This window comes from Pseudophryne corroboree, chromosome 4 (assembly GCF_028390025.1).
Source record: "Pseudophryne corroboree isolate aPseCor3 chromosome 4, aPseCor3.hap2, whole genome shotgun sequence".
Classification (NCBI taxonomy): Eukaryota; Metazoa; Chordata; class Amphibia; order Anura; family Myobatrachidae; genus Pseudophryne; species Pseudophryne corroboree.
This window is the reverse complement of record NC_086447.1, coordinates 271436439-271461866: the sequence shown is the minus strand read 5'-3', so window position 1 is coordinate 271461866 and position 25428 is coordinate 271436439. Positions and strand designations below refer to the sequence as shown.

Sequence of the window (25428 nt, the reverse complement as noted above, 5' to 3'; positions counted from 1 at the left end):
CTGCTGAGGGAGATTCACCTACGCTACCCACCATACAATATGGTAGCTCCAAAACATACAAGATATGGTGGTGCAATGTAGGGTGCACTGTTGCTTTAAACTGCCCATGGAATAACTACTGTTGACTCATGGCTGACGTATGCAGTTACTGCAGAGGATACATCTGTAGGGCATATCGTGCCATTAACATATTACCAGTAACATGTCAATGTGCCTCATTGTTTCACTTCTTGATTTTAATGAGATTGCTGGATTCATTTTCTAGACAAACAGTTCTGAAGTCCATACTGGGATTTGGAAAGTGCTGTTAGAACATTTTCTTCTAATTTAGCTTTGTGAGTTCTTTCGGCTCTGTACAGAATAGACATTTCACAGGTAGATTAATGAATCACCACTGTCATTACTCGGCATGTTTCTGGGAAGTGGAATGTCATATGTATGGAGGTCAGGATCCACTTGTGCTGGACAAAAGGACAATGGTAAGCCAGTGTTTACTGAAAGCTTAAAAAAAATGTCAAATATGTTTACAAATGAAAATTGACCATTGGGTGAATTTTCTTTAATTTAGATAAATAAGATCATGGAAACTTGTATAAAGAAGGTTGTGCAGTTTGACTTGCCATGCATGACAATGTGTTTACTTTAACAGCATTATTGCTTCTTTTCAATTGGGCAATACTTTCCATTATGAGTCCACACCAGCCAATGGTAGGTTCTTATTTGCTGATGTGAAAAAGGGGGGAATGGCGTAACTTGCATTATAGTACATCTAGCACAGCCCGTAATTCAGGGCCTCTCTTCTGTGGGGCATGTTAATTGTGTTTTTATTATTCTGCTTCATTATTATACAGCTGTGTTGCTATCACAGCCACTGTCCTCAATCACAAGCTCAGCAAGCTGAGCATTAGTCATGACACAGCAAGGTGATAAATAGGAGGTGATCACTATTTAAAGTAATCATCCAACAGAGTTTTTTGTGTGTACATTCTGGGCGGTATTCAATTGTTTGAAAAGTCAGTTGGGTGTCTGTTTTTTCCTATCTAATAGACAGGAAAAAATAGACACCCAACCGACTTTTCAAACAATTGAATTCCCCCTTCTATGTTAGTGAACACTGCAGAGTTGCTTCCTCTCACTCTAGAAGATTGTAAGCTATCACAAGCAGGACCCTTTTCACCTCCTTCTGTCTCATCTTTCCTTTGTCTTCCTCGTGCATGCTTGTTATGTTTTTATGTTTTTCTTATACATTGGTTGATTTGTTTTGCTGAATGTACTATATACCTTATGTGTTTAAGCTTATCTATTTTCTTTATTCTTTGTTTGATTTGTATTACTTATTGTCCAGTACAGGGTGGACTGGGGTTGTACAATGGCCCTGGCATAGTAGAGGTCCCTGATCATCTGAAAGGGTGCGTGGTCATGGCTCACGGGTCGTGGCCTATTAGCATGCCCTTGTGTTTCAATGTGTTGGGCACTTGAGCGGAGCACCGGGAGGCTAAACTGCTCAGTCAGCACATCTCTGTGGCTGGACCAGCGTCCATCAGGACATCGTCCCTTCTGGCATTTGCCTTTACTGCCTACATGGTACATTTTAGTGTTTGAAGGGTTTATAAATTGCTGACAGTATCCCCTTTAGGTATATTAAACACTGCATTTTGATTGTGGTTACAGAAGAGGGTGGTACGATTTGGTCAACTGGTGGAAACTGCAGGTGTGTCTTATTTTGATGATCTACAGAAGACTCCGAAGTTTGGGATTACCTTTAGCTCAAGCATTTTCTTCAAAGCAAGAATGTATCTGTCAGACCCCTGACACCTTTTGAGGGCATGTGTGTAGTTCCCTTGCACCCAACGCATTTTCTTTCTAAATCGCTGACTGAACAAACATTTCAGACACTTCCTAAATTCACCAGAGACTGGGAACAAGACTTGTAAATCCAAACAGACCCCAATCGTTAGAAACTTTATAATAAAAATCCAACTTAAGGCCTGTTGCTCTTACACAAATGTTCCCTGGGTTTCTGACAATTGTTGGAAATGCAATAAGGCAGCTGCTTCCCCACTCCATATCTGGTGGTACTATCTGGTTCTATGTCCCTTTTGGGGCAAAGTGTTGTCCCTATTTGCTACACTTACAGACAGGGACACTCATATGCTTCACAGTGGTAAAAAAACATACAGTAGCAATTGCAGGGGTTGATTCAATCATGACAAATTTGCATTGCATTTTCCAAGCAAATTCGTGTTTTTCTGTGCCATCTTAATGAATAATCATGCACATGGAGGGGTTTAAATAGTATAATGTGTCAATATCATACTTGCCGACTTAATAGTTGCTCCCTCCAGGAGGAAGCAGTCAGTTTGGCTCCAGAAAATGGGGGTGGTCCAGGGGTGTGAAGATCGCCTCATCACCGCTCTGCCTCTGCTTTACAATGCCCACATTATTGACATTGAAAGTGGGGGGCCGGACTATGATGATGTGATTCAGCATGAATCGTGTCATCGGCCTGCCCACTTTTCCTCCATGAACAGAAGATGTGGTGGCAAGAGTGGCATGCGGAGGTAAGAGGGGGCTGGTGGCGGGGGGTGAGCAAAATGTGGAGACTTGACCACTTTACTGGGTGGCCAGGAGTGCCACGCGATTTTTGGGAACCTCCCGGCCATTCCGGGAGAGTAGGCAAGTATGCAGTATAGAAAGGTACGTTTTCAGGTGAATTCCTCTTAAAAGCCCCACAATGGGTTAAAATTATGTGGGACATTTATGGTGTGATGTTTTATTGAAAGGGAGTTTTGAACTAGCAGATGGGAGTTAAAAGTGTATTTTCCAATATTTTACAAACCTGTATATAACAGTAAAAAAATAATAATATTTATTATATATCACTTTTTCACCATTGCTTAGAAAAATGTAAAAATAAACCATTTGACAGATTGTAGGAACAACAAGTCCTTTCCTTATGACCACTAACCGCCTTCTATATAGTCCTGCTATATGAGTTAATAATAATAATAATAATAATAATAATTTTATTTATATAGCGCTCTTTTTCCAATAGGACTCAAGCTTAACAGATACATAGCATAATATAGTACAGAAAGTAATGAGTTGCCACTTTTTGGGGTCCAGGACAGTTTCCCCAATTTTTCATGCATGTCTTCCAGGATACCTATTATTGAAAAAAAAGTGCAAAATCACCATCCTGCAAATTGCCATTTCTAATTGCATATCACATTTCTCAGATGTGCACGTTGCCGTGATGTATGCAAGTTTTGTGATGCAAGTTCACTTTTACAAACTCGCATCTACTTAAATTGACCCCAAATACTGAGTGGTGATCTATAGCAGTGGTTCTCAACCTCGGTCCTCAAGTACCCCCAACAGTTCATGTTTTCCAGGTCTCCTCACAGGATTGCATGTGAAATAATATCCACCTGTGGGTCTTTTATAATGTGTCAGTGAGTAATGAATACACCTGTTCAACTGCTAGGTGACCTGGAAAACATGAACTGTTGGGGGTACTTGCGAATGAAAGAAGCCTATCAGGTAAAATGGGAGAATTCGAATGGCTTGTATCAAAGTCTCAATACGATATTATAGGTATTACGGAAACATGGTGGGACGACTCTCATGACTGGGTTGCGTTTTTGGAGGCTTATTCTCTTTTTAGGAGGGATAGGGCTACCAAAAGGGGAGGAGGGGTATGTCTCTTCATTAAACCATCTCTTAAACCATGCTTAATAGATATTATTTATGAGGGGATTGGAGATAACGTGGAGTCGCTATGGGTTGAGATCACAAGTGAGGGCACTGAAGCAAAGAAACTAGTCATTGGCACGTGCTACAAGCAACCGGATATTAGCGTACATGAGGAGGAACAACTCTTATAGCAAATTGAAAAAGCAGCTGGAATGGGGGACATCCTAGTGTTAGGAGACCTTAACTATCCTGATATAAATTGGAGTAACGATTCATGTTTAAAAACTAGGAGCAACAGGTTTTTAAATACATTGAAGGATCAATTCTTGACTCAATTAGTCGAGGACCCAACTAGAGGTAAAACTATCCTGGACCTAGTTATTACCAATAATGTGGACATTATATCAAACACTAAAGTTGGGGAGACCTTCGGAAACAGCGATCACTATATGATCACATTCAACATCAGTTTCAAGAAACATAGCTATAAGGGAGCAACCAAAAAACTGCTAGCGAGCGATCAACTCGGAATGACCCCCTATGTAACTTGAGGACCGAGGATGAGAACCACTGATCTATAGTATAGGACTGGCCAGACTGAGGGGAAGACTTTCCTGTGTGTTGTCAGTTTAGCATATATTGTTAAACATAGAACTAACATTCTCTGTTTTGAAAATACAGACAGCTTTAAGCCTATTCGTATTTCCATCAAATGCTGAGCGACTGAATATAGTTCCGTTACAAATGTTTCAAGCAAAAAGTGCCAAACTATTCAGACACCTTCTCCAACGATATACCAATAGTAGAGTATGTAATTGCACTTACTGTAAAACTATTAACTACATTGTCATATGCAGTGTAGTAATAAAATCCTTATTCCAAAACACCTTCATGGTGAAATTCTTTCTGTATGAGCACAACTCTGTATTTACCAAATTTCACCCAAGTGAAACACTCAGAGTACACAATGACTGTGTTCCCAGCAGCACTTCCTCCTGAATTACGTCAATTACTGCTAAAAATGCGGAGAAGTAAAAACAGCAATATCATAGTATGTTAACAATTTCAGTGGCACACTGTGCATTGACTGTGTATGCTTTAAGCAGCAGCCCAATGTATTCCTCTCTGCCACCGAGGGACAGCACAGCGCTACACTCATCTCTACTACAAAGCATTAAAAATAGATAAACAAGCTCACAGCTGCCAATGTGACATATGCTATGCAATGCTGTGAAGGTGTGAATGAGATCCACAACATCAGTACTGCAGTCAGTCAGCCATCTGGCACAGTAGGTTTGTGCTTTGCCTGTGGAACTACGGAAGAAACGGCGCAGAGCGATCAGTTCTAGGGTGTGCTGGAGTATAACACTTCTATGTCTGGACGCCGCCAGTTCTGTTGATCACTTTGCAGGATTTAAATACTATTCTGGCAACAAAACAACAAAAAAGTTGGGACACAGCATGACAGCATTAGCCTCTTACACGGAATCCACACCCTTGTGGTGGACATTCCAAATAAATATGAACATGGTAGACTGAAAGGAATGCTTACAGGATTACAACCAAAGCAAAATGTAACACTTAAATCATTGTTGATGCTTTTATAAAAAAAAAAATCTTAAACATTTTTGCTTTACAAAATCAGAAATCAGATCTACATTACAATAAAGTAATTGTGTAACAATGATAAGCATAAATATAAAAGAGAATACAATTACAATAATAGGAATAGGATTAGACCCTACTTTAAAACATAAAGAGAAATGAGAAGAAGGAAAGCCACAGGGTGAATATCTCCTTCTGCAAAGATGCCTTCAGCCAATCCATCCAGTGGACATGGAAGAACTTCTCCAAAATAATCTGATGGGAGAATGACCTGTAGCCACACCTGCAGCACATTTTTTTTTTTTTGAGTAGAGACAGCCAACAACAATTTCCTTGCCCCATCGGCTTACCTGCATGTTCCGTTGGTACTGTTTTGTGATTTCATTATTATTATAATATACATAGAGCACAACCAAAATTTTATTTAATACACCCATAATGACAGCAACTGGAAAATAAGTTGGAAGAGACTGTGCAAACCATTGTTGAGTGAATTTGTCATTTTGTAGGATACACCAACATTGTGAACCTACACAATCGTTTAAAAATAATAATTTTAGTCGGTTAGATTATTAGTGAAACTATGGATGATTGATATTTATAAATATACAGTGAACTGCATGAAACTTGAATATGAATAATATTTGCCAAAGTGTACAACATACCTCCCAACATGACCGTCTCCAGGAGGGACACAATGCTCTACTTCTGGTGTAGAGATGTGCCCTGTGTCCCAGGGCACATCAAAACGTAAGGGTGCAAAGAATCTGCGTCCCCTGCAGAGCACAGTGGTGGCCGGTGCTGGGGCAGTGTGTCTGTCCCCAGCGCCAGTCAGTGAGCACCGTTTGGCAGCGGTGCGGCAACGGCGCTTTAAACTTGGCGCCATTTTGGCCGCCAATGGGAAGTGCCCTGCAAGAAATGTTGGCAAATGCAACATTTTGCCGACGAGTGTACTTGGCGATAGACATCCTCAAAGAATTTGGTCCAGCAAGCGGACTGAAGGAGGGCCAACCGAAGAAAGAGTCCTGGAGTTTGCTCTGCGGAAACTACGTGCATGAGCATAACAGTTGTCCCTGGGACGAAGAGTGGAGCCAAGAGGAGGTTGATTTCTAGTGTGAAGGCTGTGGAGATCCCCGACATCGGCTTCCGGAGTGTCCATGGACTGAGGACAGGACAGACTACGAGGCCACGGTGAAGCAGCTGACGGAGTCTCGTCAGCAACTTTGGAACCGGGTGGCTGCAGAGCCCGTGTGTGTGCTCTGTGAGGCTAGGGGACATGAGCTTCCCAACTGTCCGTGAAATGAAGACCGGATGATTGCGGATGCTCGTGCCCAGAGATGGGAGGAAGAAACCAGAGAAATGGAGCGGAAGAGCCTGCTTGAAGTTAGTTCGCAGGTGCCCATTTCATCTGAGCCGGAACCAACGGGTGAAGATTCCTCAGCGAAGGAGGTGGCCAAGGAACCCGTCTTGAAGCAGGTGGTACCCTCCCTTGTTGGAAGTGTCGGCGACCAGGACATTCGGCCAATGAGTGTCCCTGGGAAGATGCCGCAGACCTACTCTGCCCCAAGAAAGTGACCCCAGCAAAGAAGGATCCTTTCCAGCATAAGGCGGAGGTGGACGACTGGGGGGAGAAGAAACCACGCTGCGAGGAAAAGAGTGAAGACCCAGTGAAGAGGACGTCCGGAATTTCCCCGCGTTGGAACTGTCCACGACCAGGACGTGTGGAACAGGTGTGTCCTGGGTACCACAAGATGCCAGCGGAAGAGAAGTACGCTGAGGAAATAGAGATGCCAGCGGAAGAGACGAAGTACGCTGGGGAAGAAAATAGTCCCCTAGTCCAGGTATCGGTGGAGGAGGACTCGGACTACTGTGAGATGTCCGCCGACGAATCCCTCCAAGAATAGATGGAGGAAGACTCTGGCATCGGGAGTGCCGATGAGTGTGACTGGCAGGATTGGGTGGAGCCGTGCTCACAGTTGATTGCCCTCCGTGAAGAGGAGGAGATAGTCCTGGAGCAAGAATACCTGCCGGAAGTAGCAAGTTGGACAGACAGACGGGGAGAGGATTGTGATGCCGTGGGAGGACCCGTTCCAGAGGAAGACGTAGGACCTTTGGAGATGCCCCACGAGGAAATGCAACAGATTGTGGTTGTTGCCCGGGAGGAAATGGATGCCCTGGATGATTCCACTGTTGGGTGGTGGTCGGTCCCACACCCTGAAGACAGTGATGATGCCCCAGACGATATGGGAGGCCAAGAGTGGGTGACTGTTGTCCCTGTGGAAGAGGATTCCCCCTTGTGGGCTAAAGTAAGTGGACATGATGAGTTGCCACTCACCCAGAGGATCCACCGATGGAGGTCAGGAGGTACGAAGAGGAACCCTGAGCCGGCGGAGGAAGGATCTGTGGTCACAGTCTGTCAGGGCTGGGCCCTCGAACGCACCCTCTCTGGAAGGACCTTGGAATTCCCTGACCCGCGGATAATGGACTTCGTGAGGACCTTTGTAGGGACTACAAAGGAAAAGGGGGGGGGGGGGGAAATGTAGAGATGTGCCCTGTGTTCCAGGGCACATTAGAACGGCAGGGTGCAGGGTGCAGGGGATCTGCGTCCCCTGCAGAGCACAGTGGTGGCCGTCGCTGGGGGAGTGTGTCTGTCCCCAGCACCTGTCAGTAAGCGGGCAGCAGCGCGGCAGCTGCGCTTTACACTTGGCGCCATTTTGCCCGCCAATGGAAAGCACCGCCCGTGGGATTTGAAATCCGGCGCCGTCCGCGAGCCAATTATGGCTCGCGGGGCGCCGGCCAATCACAGGAAGGTGCGGTGAGCCAATCGGCATTTGCCGCGTCATAGGCCCCGCCCCCGGCGTCTGTCGTCAGACGCCGGATGGGAGCCGAACAAGAGGACCGTGCGGAAATGCGCTGATGATGCCGCCAGGAGGAGAAGACAGGAAGCAACGCTGAAGAGCGTCGAAAAGCCGGGCGGCGCTGAAGAGAAGAAGACGCGGTGGGAAGAGCTCCGGTGGCCGCAGAAGAGGCCAGAAGACACCAGGCTCCGGGAATAAGATGTCCAGCGGCGGCTGTACGCAGAGAGGTGACGGCGGCGCAGCTGTCCAGGACGGGCCAGCGGCCGAAGAGTAAAGAGGAGTGCCGGAGAGGCCACCAGGGGTGGTAAGAAAAAGAGCTGACGAAGCTCCCCCCCTGGTGCCTCTCCCACCGGGTCAGGTATGCACTTTTCAGGTGCCCCTGCTACCCTCTCTCCTCCCTAGACCACCAGGGATCAGGCACTAGGCCCGTAGGCACAGTCAGGCCCTCCCGGCCTGTGGGTAACTAGTCGGGTCCTCTCGGCACGTGGCCACGTATAGTCGGGCCCATGGCCCCTATTTTTCGGGCATTAGGCCAGTGGGCAAAGTCAGGCCTCTGGCCTGTGGCACAGCAGGTGGGCACTAGGCCCATGGCCCCTATTAGCCAGTCACTATGCCCATGGAACAACAGCAGGCATTAGGCCTGAGCCATATTAGCGGGCATTAGGCCCTAGATAAAGTGCGGCCGTCAGGCATATAAGGTGACCCTGGGCATTAGGCTCTTCTCTTAATGTATGATTGTCTGCACCTGTGTTAAACAGGGTAATGGACAAGAAAGGTGTTTCTGCACAGGTGATGGCAATCATACATTAAGAGGGAAGTCCAGTAGCAGAGCATTCTGTCCCTCCTGGAGAGGGTCATGTTGGAAGTTATGGTACAATTTTCTGTTTTGTTTTCTTTCTTGGGGGGGGGGGGGGGGGGGGGGTTTTTTACAAACAGCTGAATGTACTAAAGTACTAAAGGCAAAGTGGCTGGAAAATCTCCTAATAATGGGTCCGATTTGCAAATGGACGATGTTTTCCCTTTGGCTCGTGCGTCTGTGTCACACAGCACAGGAATACTGATTCTCTAACCAAATTTGGATGCAGGGTCCTAAAAGCAGCATTTGTAGGAGGCCATGCTCAGACTATCTGCTATAGGGTTACTGCAAGTTTCTATGGTGTGAGTGATGCTGCACCGATGGCGCACCTAAAGTCACATCGGAGGAAATGCAAAAGACACATGAGTGGGAGTCTGAATCAGACTCAATGACAGGCTTGCAACAACTCACTATCCCAATTCTTTCAGCTCGGAACACATACTGTCAGATGTTATAAGTAGAGATGAGCGGGTTCGGTTCCTCGAGATCCGAACCCCACCGAACTTCACCTATTTTACACGGTTCCGAGGCAGCCTCGGATCTTCCCGCCTTGCTCGGTTAACATGAACGCGCCCGAACGTCATCATCCCGCTGTCGTATTCTCGCGAGATTCGTATTGCATATAAAGAGTCGCGCGACACTACCATTTTCACCCGTGCATTGGAGATGATAGCGAGAGGACGTGGCTGCGTTCTCTCAGTTTCTGTGTTCAGTGTGCTGCAAATATCTGTGCTCAGTGTGCTGCAAATATCTACGTTCTCTGCCTGAAAACGCTCCATATCTGTGCTGCATTGTAGTTGTGCACAGTATATAGTAGGAGGACAGTGCAGAATTTTGCTGACCACCAGTATGTATATACAGTAGTCCATTGCTCTACCTCTGTGTCGTCAAGTATACTATCCATATCTGTGCTGCATTGTAGTTGTGCGCAGTATATAGTAGGAGGAAAGTGCAGAATTTTGCTGACCACCAGTATATATATAGCAGTACGGTACAGTAGTCCATTGCTCTACCTCTGTGTCATCAAGTATACTATCCATATCTGTGCTGCATTGTAGTTGTGCGCAGTATATAGTAGGAGGACAGTGCAGAATTTTGCTGACCACCAGTATATATATAGCAGTATGGTACAGTAGTCCATTGCTCTACCTCTGTGTCATTAAGTATACTATCCATATCTGTGCTGCATTGTAGTTGTGCGCAGTATATAGTAAGAGGACAGTGCAGAATTTTGCTGACCACCAGTATATATATAGCAGTACGGTACAGTAGTCCATTGCTCTACCTCTGTGTCGTCAAGTATACTATCCATATCTGTGCTGCATTGTAGTTGTGCGCAGTAGATAGTAGGAGGACAGTGCAGAATTTTGCTGACCACCAGTATATATATAGCAGTACGGTACAGTAGTCCATTGCTCTACCTCTGTGTCGTCAAGTATACTATCCATATCTGTGCTGCATTGTAGTTGTGCGCAGTATATAGTAGGAGGACAGTGCAGAATTTTGCTGACCACCAGTATATATATATATATATATAGCAGTACGGTACAGTAGGCCATTGCTATTGATATATTACTGGCATATAATTCCACACAATAAAAAATGGAGAACAAAAATGTGGAGGGTAAAATAGGGAAAGATCAAGATCCACTTCCACCTCGTGCTGAAGCTGCTGCCACTAGTCATGGCCGAGATGATGAAATGCCATCAACGTTGTCTGCCAAGGCTGATGCCCAATGTCATAGTAGAGAGCATGTTAAATCAAAAAACAAAAGTTCAGTAAAATGATCCAAAAATCTAAATTAAAAGCGTCTGATGAGAAGCGTAAACTTGCCAATATGCCATTTACGACACGGAGTGGCAAGGAACGGCTGAGGCCCTGGCCTATGTTCATGGCTAGTGGTTCAGCTTCACATGAGGATGGAAGCACTCATCCTCCCACTAGAAAAATGAAAAGACTTAAGCTGGCAAAAGCACAGCAAAGAACTGTACGTTCTTCTAAATCACAAATCCCCAAGGAGAGTCTAATTGTGTCGGTTGCGATGCCTGACCTTCCCAACACTGGACGGGAAGAGGTGGCGCCTTCCACCATTTGCACGCCCCCTGCAAGTGCTGGAAGGAGCACCCGCAGTCCAGTTCCTGATAGTCAAATTGAAGATGTCACTGTTGAAGTACACCAGGATGAGGATATGGGTGTTGCTGGCGCTGAGGAGGAAATTGACAAGGAGGATTCTAATGGTGAGGTGTTTTGTTTAAGTCAGGCATCCGGGGAGACACCTGTTGTCCGTGGACGAATATGGCCATTGACATGCCTGGTCAAATGACAAAAAAAATCACCTCTTCAGTGTGGAATTATTTTAACAGAAATGCGGACAACAGGTGTCAAGCCGTGTGTTGCCTTTGTCAATCTGTAATAAGTAGGGGTAAGGACGTTAACCACCTAGGAACATCCTCGCTTATACGTCACCTGGAGCGCATTCATCAGAAGTCATTGACAAGTTCAAAAACTTTGGGTGACAGCGGAAGCAGTCCACTGACAACTAAATCCCTTCCTCTTGTAACCAAGCTCCTGCAAACCACACCACCAACTCCCTCAGTGTCAATTTCCGCCTTAGACAGGAAAGTCAATAGTCCTGCAGGCCATGTCACTGGCAAGTCTGACGAGTCCTCTCCTGCCTGGGATTCCTCCGATGCATCCTTGAGTGAAATGCCTACTGCTGCTGGCGCTGCTGTTGTTGCTGCTGGGAGTCGATTGTCATCCCAGAGGGGAAGTCGGAAGACCACTTGTACTACTTCCAGTAAGCAATTGACTGTCCAACAGTACTTTGCGAGGAAGATGAACTATCACAGCAGTCATCCTGCTGCAAAGCGGATAACTCAGATCTTGGCAGCTGCGGTGGTGTTAAACATGTGTCCGGTATCCACCATTAATTCACAGGGAATTAGAGAATTGATTGAGGTACTGTGTACCCGGTACCAAATACCATCTAGGTTCCATTTCTCTAGGCAGGCGATACCGAGAATGTACATAGACGTCAGAAAAAGAGTCACCAGTGCCCTAAAAAATGCAGTTGTACCCAATGTCCACTTAACCATGGACATGTGGACAAGTGGAGCAGGACAGACTCAGGACTATATGACTGTGACAGCCCACTGGGTAGATGTATTGCCTCTCGCAGCAAGAACAGCAGCGGCGGCACCAGTAGCAGCATCTCGCAAACGCCAACTCGTTCCTAGGCAGGCTACGCTTTGTATCACCGCTTTCCATAAGAGGCACACAGCTGACAACCTCTTACGGAAACTGAGGAACATCATCGCAGAATGGTTTACCCCAATTGGACTCTCCTGGGGATTTGTGACATCGGACAACGCCACCAATATTGTGCATGCATTACATGTGGACAAATTCCAGCAGGTCCTATGTTTTGCACGTACATTGAATTTGGTGGTGCAGAATTTTTTTAAAAACGACAGGGGCGTGCAAGAGATGCTGTCGGTGGCCCGAAGAATTGCGGGCCACTTTTGGCATTCAGCCACCGCGTGCCAAAGACTGGAGCACCAGCAAATACTCCTGAACCTGCCCCGCCATCATCTGAAGCAAGAGGTGGTAACGAGGAGGAATTCAACCCTTTATATGCTTCAGAGGATGGAGGAGCAGCAAAGGCCATTCAAGCCTATACATCTGCCTACGATATAGGCAAAGGAGGGGGAATACACCTGACTCAAGCGCAGTGGAGAATGATTTCAACGTTGTGTAAGGTTCTGCAACCCTTTGAACTTGCCACACGTGAAGTCAGTTCAGACACTGCCAGCCTGAGTCAGGTCATTCCCCTCATCAGGCTTTTGCAGAAGAAGCTGGAGAGATTGAAGGAGGAGCTAAAACGGAGCGATTCCGCTAGGCATGTGGGACTTGTGGATGCAGCCCTTAATTTGCTTAACCAGGATTCACGGGTAGTCAAGCTGTTGAAATCAGAGCACTACATTTTGGCCACCGTGCTCAATCCTAGGTTTAAAGCCTACGTTGTATCTCTCTTTCCGGCAGACACAAGTCTTCAGAGGTTCAAAGACCTGCTGGTGAGACACTTGTCAACTCAAGTGGAACGTGACCCGTCAACAGCTCCTCCTTCACATTCTCCCGCAACTGGGGCTGCGAGGAAAAGGCTAAGAATTCCGAGCCCACCCGCTGGAAGTGATGCAGGGCAGTCTGGAGCGAGTGCTGACATCTGGTCCGGACTGAAGGGTCTGCCAACGTTTACTGACATGTCGTCTACTGTCACTGCATATGATTCTGTCACCATTGAAAGAATGGTGGAGGATTATATGAGTGACCGCATCCAAGTAGGCAGGTCAGACAGTCCGTACGTATACTGGCAGGAAAAAGAGGCAATTTGGAGGCCCTTGCACAAACTGGCTTTATTTTACCTAAGTTGCCCCCCCTCCAGTGTGTACTCCGAAAGAGTGTTTAGTGCAGCCGCTCACCTTGTCAGCAATCGGCGTACGAGGTTACTTCCAGAAAGGGTTCACTACGGCTGGCCGGCGGTCGGGCTCCCGGCGACCAGCATCCCGGCGCCGGGAGCCCGACCGCCGGCTTACCGACAGCTTGGCGAGCGCAAATGAGCCCCTTGCGGGCTCGCTGCACTCGCCACGCTACGGGCACGGTGGCGCGCTACGCGCGCCACACTATTTTATTCTCCCTCTATGGGGGTCGTGGACCCCACGAGGGAAAATAATTGTCGGTATGCCGGCTGTCGGGCTCCCGGCGCCGGTATACTGAGCGCCGGGAGCCCGACCGCCGGCAAACAGAAGACCACCCTCCAGAAAATGTGGAGAAGATGATGTTCATCAAAATGAATTATAATCAATTCCTCCGTGGAGACATTCACCAGCAATTGCCTACAGAAAGTACACAGGGACCTGAGATGGTGGATTCCAGTGGGGACGAATTAATACTCTTTGAGGAGGGGGATGTACACAGTGAAAGGGGTGAGGAATCGGACGATGAGGAGGAGGTGGACTTCTTGCCTCTGTAGAGCCAGTTTGTGCAAGGAGAGATTGATTGATTGCTTCTTTTTTGGTGGGGGCCCAAACCAACCAGTCATTTCAGTCACAGTCGTGTGGCAGACACTGTCGCTGAAATGATGGGTTTGTTAAAGTGTGCATGTCCTGTTTATACAACATAAGGGTGGGTGGGAAGGCCCATGGACAATTCCATCTTGCACCTCTTTTTTTTTTAATTTCTCTTTGCATCATGTTATGTTTGGGGCCAATTTTTTTTTAAGTGCCATCCTGCCTGACACTGCAGTGCCACTCCTAGATGGGCCAGGTGTTTGTGCCGGCCACTTGGGTCACTTAGCTTAGTCATCAAGCGACCTCGGTGCAAATTTTAGGACTAAAAATAATATTGTGAGGTGTGAGGTGTTCAGAATAGACTGGAAATGAGTGGAGATTATGGTTATTGAGGTTAATAATACTATGGGATCAAAATGACCCCCAAATTCTATGATTTAAGCTGTTTTTGAGGGGTTTTTGAAAAAAAACACCCGAATCCAAAACACACCCGAATCCGACAAAAAAATTTCAGGGAGGTTTTGCCAAAGCTCGTCCAAATCCAAAACACGGCCGCGGAACCGAATCCAAAACACAAAACCCGAAAAATGTCCGGTGCACATCTCTAGTTATAAGCTGCAGGTTCACAAATCACCATCAAGCTCAAAAAAAGAAATACACTGCAAATAAATAGCACATAATAATAATAATAATAATAATACTAATAATAATATATTTATAAAGCACTCTTTCTCCAGCAGTACCCAAGGCACTTTACAGTGATCAAAAACAATGCACATAATACAGAAGATTTAAGTAATTCAGCAATCAGGGCCGGCAACAAAAATGTGGTACACTGATATCCCTGCGGCCCCCCTCTGTAAATGCTGATTTACATACAGGACTAAAAGCAACACTCTAAAAAGACATTTCCTAAATGGAGCCGCTGCGGCCGCTATAGTTAATCCTCAACCTACGTACTTATTACACCATTAGCGTACAGAGCCCCGTACCGTGTACGTACTTTGCGTACAAACGCTGCGCTGGCTGTACAAAGTACACTCAGTGCGTACACACCTAAAGATACACCGTGAACCCTTAATAGCTATACATGTGATAGTAATACACTTATAACCTTATCAGGGAAAAGAAAATGCGACACCAGTTTGTATTTAAAATGCCGGGTTCCGACACCACACCATATTATTACTGAAAGGGGGTTACAATAACAAAGCAATACAATAGAATAATGGCTACAGTCAATGGTACATACGTGTTTGGTTTTCGCCGCGCTTCCCAGTCTGGTCCTCAGTCATCTGGGTAGATGACCCTTTGAGTCTGTCTCTGACCAGGCATGCAGCTGGCTCATTTATACAATCTTCCAAAACTTAACACAATGGATACTGTAATCTCTTTGTCCATTGGACACAGGGATGGTCATTTACAGTACAGGAGAGGTCATAGGTTGGTTTGAATAGGTGGGCGATGTCTGTTCCAGATGCACTTTTGGGTGGTCTCCTCTGGGTTCCCGCTGCATACCAAATGTACAGTAAATACAGTTTATATCTATATTCTGCTCCTGCGCATAACTATTCGCTGGAATGTGCAATCTTCTGCAAACCAACACCAGAATATTGCCCTTAAAATACCCTACAGCTGGATACCAAACACCACCTTATAACCTTGTTCTGTCCCCTCCTATCCTGTAAAGGTGAATCCCTTTGTTCTGATACCATTTAAACTGTTGTAACTTGCTAGTGGGGTGCAGGGAGACTATGTGTAAAATGTGCACTATTTGGATTAAATATGTAATGTGTTTTGAAGGCTTTTCCATGCGTTCACAAACTCTACCGTAAATACTCATACCACGCGCTAATGCGCAGGACCGCAGGAGTGACCATACGCAAATTGCGAATATGTGCACGCACTGCAGAACAAGTACGCGCACGGAGGCCATCTGTGTGTAGTTTGTACGTGATGTGTGTACTGCAATATTTTTTCGACTTTGACACCTCCCACCTCGACCCCTGTGCTGGAACACAAACTGAAAGCTCCTGTGCCCATTACTGGAACACAAACACATATACATGCTTATATGTATACATCTACACACACACATAGATATACGTGTGTGTCATAGATATACGTGTGTGTGTGTGTGTATATACGTATACACGTAAACTAGACATAGATTGTCACGATGGTGAGGGAGGGTGCCAGGACCCAGTGACTCACCATCACTACAGCCAGGGTGTCTCTCTATCTGTAAGTGTCCGAGAGTGTCTGGTGCTGGCAGGAGGCTGGTCACACCTGCTGTGTGCTGGGCTGGCTCGGAGCTGCTACTCAGTGGTGGCAGGAGACCGGGAAGGGCTGGAGCAGCGGCATGACGTTGCGTCGGCCGCATGCACCACCAGGCAAGGAACGGACAAAGTGACAGGGTAAGGGGAAGGGGGGGTTTGGTGTGCCTGGACTCTTAGTTTTGGTGGCGGGCAGACAGGCTAAAAAGTGTTAATCGGTGCTGCGGGCCTGTGTTTTTTGTCCCAGATCCTCGGCTGGGCCCCTCAGACCCTCGGGGCCTGGTACGGGTGTTCCCTGTGACCCCCCTTTTCCCCGGGCCTGACAGCAATAGACAAGCCACACAGACATAAAAAAGAAAACCTAGACTGCACATAAGCGTAATGCAGTATTGTTGTAGGCATTTTGGGTAATAACTTCCATGGGTTGTGTATTCCACCCTCACAAGGTACCAGATGAGGCAGCCGTCTTGGGCGCACTGCATAGGATTACCCAGGGTGGAATAGTCTACCCCTAGAAGAGATGACACAAAATAATATTTTACTTACCGGTAAATCTATTTCTCGTAGTCCGTAGTGGATGCTGGGGACTCCGTAAGGACCATGGGGATAGACGGGCTCCACAGGAGATATGGGCACTTTAAGAAAGAATTTAGGTTCTGGTGTGCACTGGCTTCTCCCTCTATGCCCCTCCTCCAGACCTCAGTTAGAGAAACTGTGCCCAGAAGAGCTGACAGTACAAGGAAAGGATTTTGGTAATCCAGGGCAAGATTCATAGCAGCCACTCCAATCACACCGTATAACATGTGAAAACAACCAGTTAACAGCATGACAAACGACAGAGCATCAGGTCAAACCCTGATGCAACCATAACATAACCCTTATTGAACCAATAACAATATACAAGCATTGCAGAAGAAGTCCGCACTTGGGACGGGCGCCCAGCATCCACTACGGACTACGAGAAATAGATTTACCGGTAAGAAAAATCTTATTTTCTCTAACGTCCTAGTGGATGCTGGGGACTCCGTAAGGACCATGGGGATTATACCAAAGCTCCCAAATGGGCGGGAGAGTGCGGATGACTCTGCAGCACCGATTGAGCAAACAAGAGGTCCTCCTCAGCCAGGGTATCAAACCTGTAGAACTTTGCAAAAGTGTTTGAACCTGACCAAGTAGCCGCTCGGCAAAGTTGTAATGCCGAGACCCCTCGGGCAGCCGCCCAAGAAGAGCCCACCTTCCTAGTGGAATGGGCCTTAACTGATTTTGGCAGCGGCAATCCAGCCGCAGAATGAGCCTGCTGAATCGTGTTACAGATCCAGCGAGCAATAGTTTGCTTTGAAGCAGGAGCACCAAGCTTGTTGGATGCATACAGGATAAACAACGACTCTGTTTTCCTGACCCTAGCCGTTCTGGCTACAGGCACCACAATAGGTTGGTTTATATGAAAAGATGAAACCACTTTCGGCAGAAATTGTGGACGGGTCCGCAATTCTGCTCTATCCACATGGAAAACCAGATAGGGGCTTTTATGTGACAAAGCCGCCAACTCTGACACACGCCTAGCCGAAGCCAAGGCTAATAGCATGACCACCTTCCATGTGAGATATTTCAACTCCACCGTTTTAAGTGGTTCAAACCAGTGGGATTTCAGGAAACTTAACACCACGTTAAGATCCCAAGGTGCCACTGGAGGCACAAAAGGAGGCTGAATATGCAGCACTCCCTTTACAAACGTCTGAACTTCAGGTAGAGAAGCCAACTCCTTTTGAAAGAAAATGGATAGGGCCGAAATCTGGACCTTAATGGAACTCAATTTTAGGCCCAAATTCACTCCGGACTGTAGGAAGTGAAGGAAACGGCCCAGCTGGAATTTCTCCGTAGGAGCATTCCTGGCCTCACACCAAGCAACATATTTTCGCCATATACGGCGATAATGTTGAGCTGTCACGTCCTTCCTAGCCTTTATCAGCGTAGGAATGACCTCATCCGGAATGCCTTTCTCTGCTAGGATCCGGCGTTCAACCGCCATGCCGTCAAACGCAGCCGCGGTAAGTCTTGGAACAGACAGGACCCCTGTAGCAACAAGTCCTGTCATAGAGGAAGAGGCCACGGGTCCTCTGTGAGCATTTCTTGCAGATCTGGATACCAAGTCCTTCGTGGCCAATCTGGAACAATGAGGATTGTTCTCACTCCTCTTTTTCTTATTATCCTCAGCACCTTGGGTATGAGAGGAAGAGGAGGAAATACATAGACCGACTGGAACACCCACGGTGTGACCAGGGCGTCCACAGCTATCGCCTGAGGGTCTCTTGACCTGGCGCAATACCTCTATAGCTTTTAGTTGAGGCGGGATGCCATCATGTCCACCTGTGGCAGTTCCCACCGAATTGTAATCTGTGCGAAGACTTCCTGATGAAGTCCCCACTCTCCGGGTGGAGGTCGTGTCTGCTGAGGAAGTCTGCTTCCCAGTTGTCCACTCCCGGGATGAACACTGCTGACAGTGCGCTTACGTGATTCTCCGCCCAGCGAAGAATTCTGGTGGCTTCCGCCATCGCCACCCTACTCCTTGTGCCGCCTTGTCGGTTTACATGAGCCACTGCGGTGATGTTGTCTGACTGAATCAGAACCGGTTGGACGCGAAGCAGGGTCTCCGCTTCACGTAGGGTGTTGTATATGGCCCTTAGTTCCAGGATGTTGATGTGAAGGCAAGTCTCTTAACTTGACCACAGACCTTGGAAATTTCTTCCCTGTGTGACTGCTCCCCAACCTTGCGTCCGTGGTCACCAGGACCCAGTCCTGAATGCCGAATCTGCGGCCCTCGAGAAGGTGAGCGCTCTGCAGCCACCACAGGAGTGACACCCTGGCCCTGGGGGATAGGGTGATTAACTGATGCATCTGAAGATGTGATCCGGACCACTTGTCCAGTAAGTCCCATTGAAAGGTCCTCGCATAGAACCTGCCGAAGGGATTGGCCTCGTATGATGCCACCATCTTTCCCAGGACTCGAGTGCAGTGATGTACTGACACCTGTTTTGGTTTTAATAGGTTCCTGACCAGTGTCATGAGTTCCTGAGCTTTCTCTATCGGGAGATAAACCCTTTTTTGGTCTGTGTCTAGAATCATGCCCAGGAAAGGCAGACGAGTCGTAGGAACCAACTGCGACTTTGGAATATTCAGAATCCAGCCGTGTTGCCGTAACACTTCCAGAGAAAGTGCGACGCTGTTCAGCAGCTGCTCTCTTGATCTCGCTTTTATGAGGAGATCGTCCAAGTACGGGATAATGGTGACCCCTTGCTTCCGCAGGAGTACCATCATTTCCGCCATTACCTTGGTAAATATTCTCGGTGCTGTGGAGAGACCAAACGGCAACGTCTGAAATTGGTAATGACAATCCTGTACCACAAATCTGAGGTACGCCTGATGAGGTGGATAAATGGGGACATGAAGGTATGCATCCTTTATGTCCAGAGACACCATAAAATCCCCCCCTTCCAGGCTTGCGATGACCGCTCTCAGCGATTCCATCTTGAACTTGAACCTTTTCAGGTATATGTTCAGGGATTTTAAATTCATTATGGGTCTGACCGAACCGTCCGGTTTCGGGACTACAAACATGGTCGAATAATAACCCCTTCCCTGTTGAAGGAGGGGAACCTTTACCACCACCTGTTGAAGATACAATTTGTGAATTGCAGTTAACACTATTTCCCTCTCGTTGGGTGAAGCTGGTAGGGCCGATTTGAGGTATCGGTGAGGGGGCATCTCTTCTAATTCCAGCTTGTATCCCTGAGACACAATTTCTATCGCCCAGGGATCCACCTGGGAGTGAACCCACTTGTGGCTGAAATTCCGAAGACGTGCCCCCACCGGGCCTAGCTCCGCCTATGGAGCCCCAGCGTCATGCGGTGGATTTTGTAGAGGCCGGGGAGGACTTCGGTTCCTGGGAACTAGCTGTGTTGTGCAGCTTCTTACCTCTGCCCCTGCCTCTGGCAAGAAAGGACGCACCTCGGACTTTCTTGTTTCTTTGTGATCGAAAGGACTGCATTTGATAATACGGTGCTCTCTTAGGCTGTGAGGGAATAAAAGGCAAAAAAATTGACTTTCCAGCTGTAGCTGTGGAGACCAGGTCCGAGAGACCCTCCCCAAACAATTCCTCACCCTTGTAAGGTAAAACCTCCATTTGCCTTTTTGAGTCGGCATCACCTGTCCATTGCCGAGTCCACAGGACCCTTCTGGCAGAAATCGACATAGCATTTATTCTAGAACCCAGTAGACTAATGTCTCTTTGAGCATCTCTCATATATAGGACAGCGTCTTTAATATGCCCCAGGGTCAACAATACAGTATCCTTGTCTAAGGTATCAATTTCCTCAGATAAGGTATCCGTCCATGCTGCTACAGCACTACACACCCAAGCCGATGCGATTGCCGGCCTCAGTAAGGTACCTGAATGTGTATAAATGGACTTCAGGGTAACCTCCTGTTTGCGATCCGCAGCATCTTTGAGGGTAGCCGTATCCTGTGACGGCAGGGCTACCTTCTTGGATAAGCGTGTTAAAGCTTTGTCCACCCTAGGGGAGGATTCCCAGCGTAACCTGTCCGTTGGCGGGAAAGGATACGCCATAAGAATCCTTTTGGAAATCTGCAGTTTTTTATCTGGAGATTCCCAAGCCTTTTCACATAACTCATTTAGCTCGTATGAGGGGGGAAAGGTTACCTCCGGCTTCTTTTCCCCATACATATGCACCCTCTTGTCAGGGACTGGGGTTTCCTCTGTGATGTGCAACACATCCTTAATTGCTTTAATCATATAACGGATGGATTTAGCCAATTTTGGCTGTAACTTTGCATCATCGTAATCGACACTGGAGTCAGAATCCATGTCGGTATCTGTGTCAACAGTTTGGGATAGTGGGCGCTTCTGAGACCCTGACGGCCTCTGCGACATAAGATCAGGCACGGGTTGGGACCCTGACTGTCCCGAGGCTTCAGCTTTTTCTAACTTTTTGGAGGTCATTCCGAGTTGTTCGCTCGCAAGGCGATTTTAGCAGAGTTGCTCACGCTAAGCCGCCGCCTACTGGGAGTGAATCTTAGCATCTTAAAATTGCGAACGAAGTAATCGCAATATTGCGATTACACACCTCGTAGCAGTTTCTGAGTAGCTTCAGACTTACTCTGCATCTGCGATCAGTTCAGTGCTTGTCGTTCCTGGTTTGACGTCACAAACACACCCAGTGTTCGCCCAGACACTCCTCCGTTTCTCCGGCCACTCCTGCGTTTTTTCCGGAAACGGTAGCGTTTTTTCCCACACGCCCATAAAACGGCCTGTTTCCGCCCAGTAACACCCATTTCCTGTCAATCACATTACAATCGCCAGAACGATGAAAAAGCCGTGAGTAAAATTACTAAGTGCATAGCAAATTTACTTGGCGCAGTCGCAGTGCGGACATTGCGCATGCGCATTAAGCGGAAAATCGCTGCGATGCGAAGATTTTTACCGAGCGAACAACTCGGAATGAGGGCCTTTGTGCAAGGAATTAACATTATCATTTAAAACCTTCCACATATCCATCCAATCAGGTGTCGGCGCCGTCGGCGGAGACACCACATTCATTTGCTCCCGCTCTGCTTCCACATAGCCTTCCTCATCAGACATGTCGACACAAGCGTACCGACACACCACACACACAGGGAATGCCCTCTCTGAAGACAGTTCCCCCACAAGTCCCTTTGGAGAGACAGAGAGAGAGTATGCCAGCACACACCCCAGCGCTATAAACCCAGGAATAACACAGTAACTTAATGTTAACCCAGTAGCTGCTGTTTATATTGCTTTTTGCGCCTAATTATGTGCCCCCCCTCTCTTTTTACCCTCTTCTACCGTGTATCTGCAGGGGAGAGCCTGGGGAGCTTCCTCTCAGCGGAGCTGTGGAGAAAAAATGGCCCTGGTGAGTGCTGAGGAATAAGCCCCGCCCCCTCGGCGGCGGGCTTCTGTCCCGCTTAAATATGCAATTTTTTGGCTTGGGCTCATACATATATACAGTGCCCAGCTGTATATATGCTTAACTTTGCCAAAAGAGGTCCCAAATGCTGCCCAGGGAGCAGGAACACCAGCGTCGACGGTAGGGCAGCATCAGGGGCAAGTGGGTCACAGGCGGCACACAGTCAAGCAGCCGTCGGCGGGTAGCAGTCCACCGCAGAAAGGAGAGGAGCAGCAGAGGTGGCAGCACTATGGAGGAGTAACAGCAGGGACGGGTGCTGGCGCATAAGCCGTCCTGGTAGACACTGAGTGGGCAGCAACAGGGAGCCGGCACTGAGCAGGGGTGAGTGGCGGCAAGGAATGCTTGGGTCACTGAGCGGAGGCTACAGGTGCCATCTTGCACCACGCTGATTGGCTGGGGTGACTGTACGCAGGGCCAGCAACAGAAATTTTGGGGCCCGGTACACTGATATCTCTGGGGCCCCTCAACTTCCAATGATCCTGCACTTTTAAAGTAGTTAGGGAGAGAGATAAAGAGAGAGAGAGAGAGAATATATATATATATTATATATATATATATACACACACACATAGAGATGAGCGGGTTCGGTTTCTCTGAATCCGAACCCGCCAGAACTTCATGTTTTTTTTCACGGGTCCGAGCGACTCGGATCTTCCCGCCTTGCTCGGTTAACCCGAGCGCGCCCGAACGTCATCATGACGCTGTCGGATTCTCGCGAGGCTCGGATTCTATCGCGAGACTCGGATTCTATATAAGGAGCCGCGCGTCGCCGCCATTTTCACACGTGCATTGAGATTGATAGGGAGAGGACGTGGCTGGCGTCCTCTCCGTTTAGAATAGATTAGAGAGACACTTGATTTACTAATTTTGGGGAGCATTAGGAGTACTCAGTACAGTGCAGAGTTTTGCTGATAGTGACCAGTGACCACCAGTTTTATTTATAATCCGTTCTCTGCCTGAAAAAAGCGATACACAGCACACAGTGACTCAGTCACATACCATATCTGTGTGCACTGCTCAGGCTCAGGCCAGTGTGCTGCATCATCTATTATCTATATATAATATTATATATATCTGTCTGACTGCTCAGCTCACACAGCTTATAATTGTGGGGGAGACTGGGGAGCACTACTGCAGTGCCAGTTATAGGTTATAGCAGGAGCCAGGAGTACATAATATATTATATAGTGAGTGACCACCAGACACACAGTGCAGTTTATTTAATATATCCGTTCTCTGCCTGAAAAAAGCGATACACACAGTGACTCAGTCAGTCACATACCATATCTGTGTGCACTGCTCAGGCTCAGGCCAGTGTGCTGCATCATCTATATATATTATATATCTGTCTGACTGCTCAGCTCACACAGCTTATAATTGTGGGGGAGACTGGGGAGCACTACTGCAGTGCCAGTTATAGGTTATAGCAGGAGCCAGGAGTACATAATATTATATTAAAATTAAACAGTGCACACTTTTGCTGCAGGAGTGCCACTGCCAGTGTGACTAGTGACCAGTGACCTGACCACCAGTATATATAATATTAGTAGTATACTATCTCTTTATCAACCAGTCTATATATTAGCAGCAGACACAGTACAGTGCGGTAGTTCACGGCTGTGGCTACCTCTGTGTCGGCACTCGGCAGCCCGTCCATAATTGTATATACCACCTAACCGTGGTTTTTTTTTCTTTCTTTATACATACATACTAGTTACGAGTATACTATCTCTTTATCAACCAGTCTATATTAGCAGCAGACACAGTACAGTGCGGTAGTTCACGGCTGTGGCTACCTCTGTGTCGGCACTCGGCAGCCCGTCCATAATTGTATATACCACCTAACCGTGGTTTTTTTTTCTTTCTTTATACATACATACTAGTTACGAGTATACTATCTCTTTATCAACCAGTCTATATATTAGCAGCAGACACAGTACAGTGCGGTAGTTCACGGCTGTGGCTACCTCTGTGTCGGCACTCGGCAGCCCGTCCATAATTGTATATACCACCTAACCGTGGTTTTTTTTTCTTTCTTTATACATACATACTAGTTACGAGTATACTATCTCTTTATCAACCAGTCTATATTAGCAGCAGACACAGTACAGTGCGGTAGTTCACGGCTGTGGCTACCTCTGTGTCGGCACTCGGCAGCCCGTCCATAATTGTATATACCACCTAACCGTGGTTTTTTTTTCTTTCTTTATACATACATACTAGTTACGAGTATACTATCTCTTTATCAACCAGTCTATATTAGCAGCAGACACAGTACAGTGCGGTAGTTCACGGCTGTGGCTACCTCTGTGTCGGCACTCGGCAGCCCGTCCATAATTGTATATACCACCTAACCGTGGTTTTTTTTTCTTTCTTTATACATACATACTAGTTACGAGTATACTATCTCTTTATCAACCAGTCTATATATTAGCAGCAGACACAGTACAGTGCGGTAGTTCACGGCTGTGGCTACCTCTGTGTTGGCACTCGGCAGCCCATCCATAATTGTATATACCACCTAACCGTGGTTTTTTTTTCTTTCTTTATACATACATACTAGTTACGAGTATACTATCTCTTTATCAACCAGTCTATATTAGCAGCAGACACAGTACAGTGCGGTAGTTCACGGCTGTGGCTACCTCTGTGTCGGCACTCGGCAGCCCGTCCATAATTGTATATACCACCTAACCGTGGTTTTTTTTTCTTTCTTTATAGTCATACTAGTTACGAGTATACTATCTCTTTATCAACCAGTCTATATTAGCAGCAGACACAGTACAGTGCGGTAGTTCACGGCTGTGGCTACCTCTGTGTCGGCACTCGGCAGCCCGTCCATAATTGTATATACCACCTAACCGTGGTTTTTTTTTCTTTCTTTATACATACATACTAGTTACGAGTATACTATCTCTTTATCAACCAGTCTATATATTAGCAGCAGACACAGTACAGTGCGGTAGTTCACGGCTGTGGCTACCTCTGTGTCGGCACTCGGCAGCCCGTCCATAATTGTATACTAGTATCCAATCCATCCATCTCCATTGTTTACCTGAGGTGCCTTT

At 47.0% G+C, this 25428-nt stretch overlaps 1 long non-coding RNA gene across 1 annotated transcript in view; it reads left to right on the top strand.

Annotated features, from left to right (window-relative positions):
* Positions 1-208: 208 nt before the first annotated feature.
* LOC134911332 (uncharacterized) overlaps positions 209-25428 on the top strand; it is a 57692-nt gene continuing 32472 nt past the window's right edge. Inside the window, exon 1 of the long non-coding RNA XR_010176488.1 lies at positions 209-479. This is a non-coding gene — a long non-coding RNA (uncharacterized LOC134911332). The remainder of the gene's footprint in view (positions 480-25428) is intronic.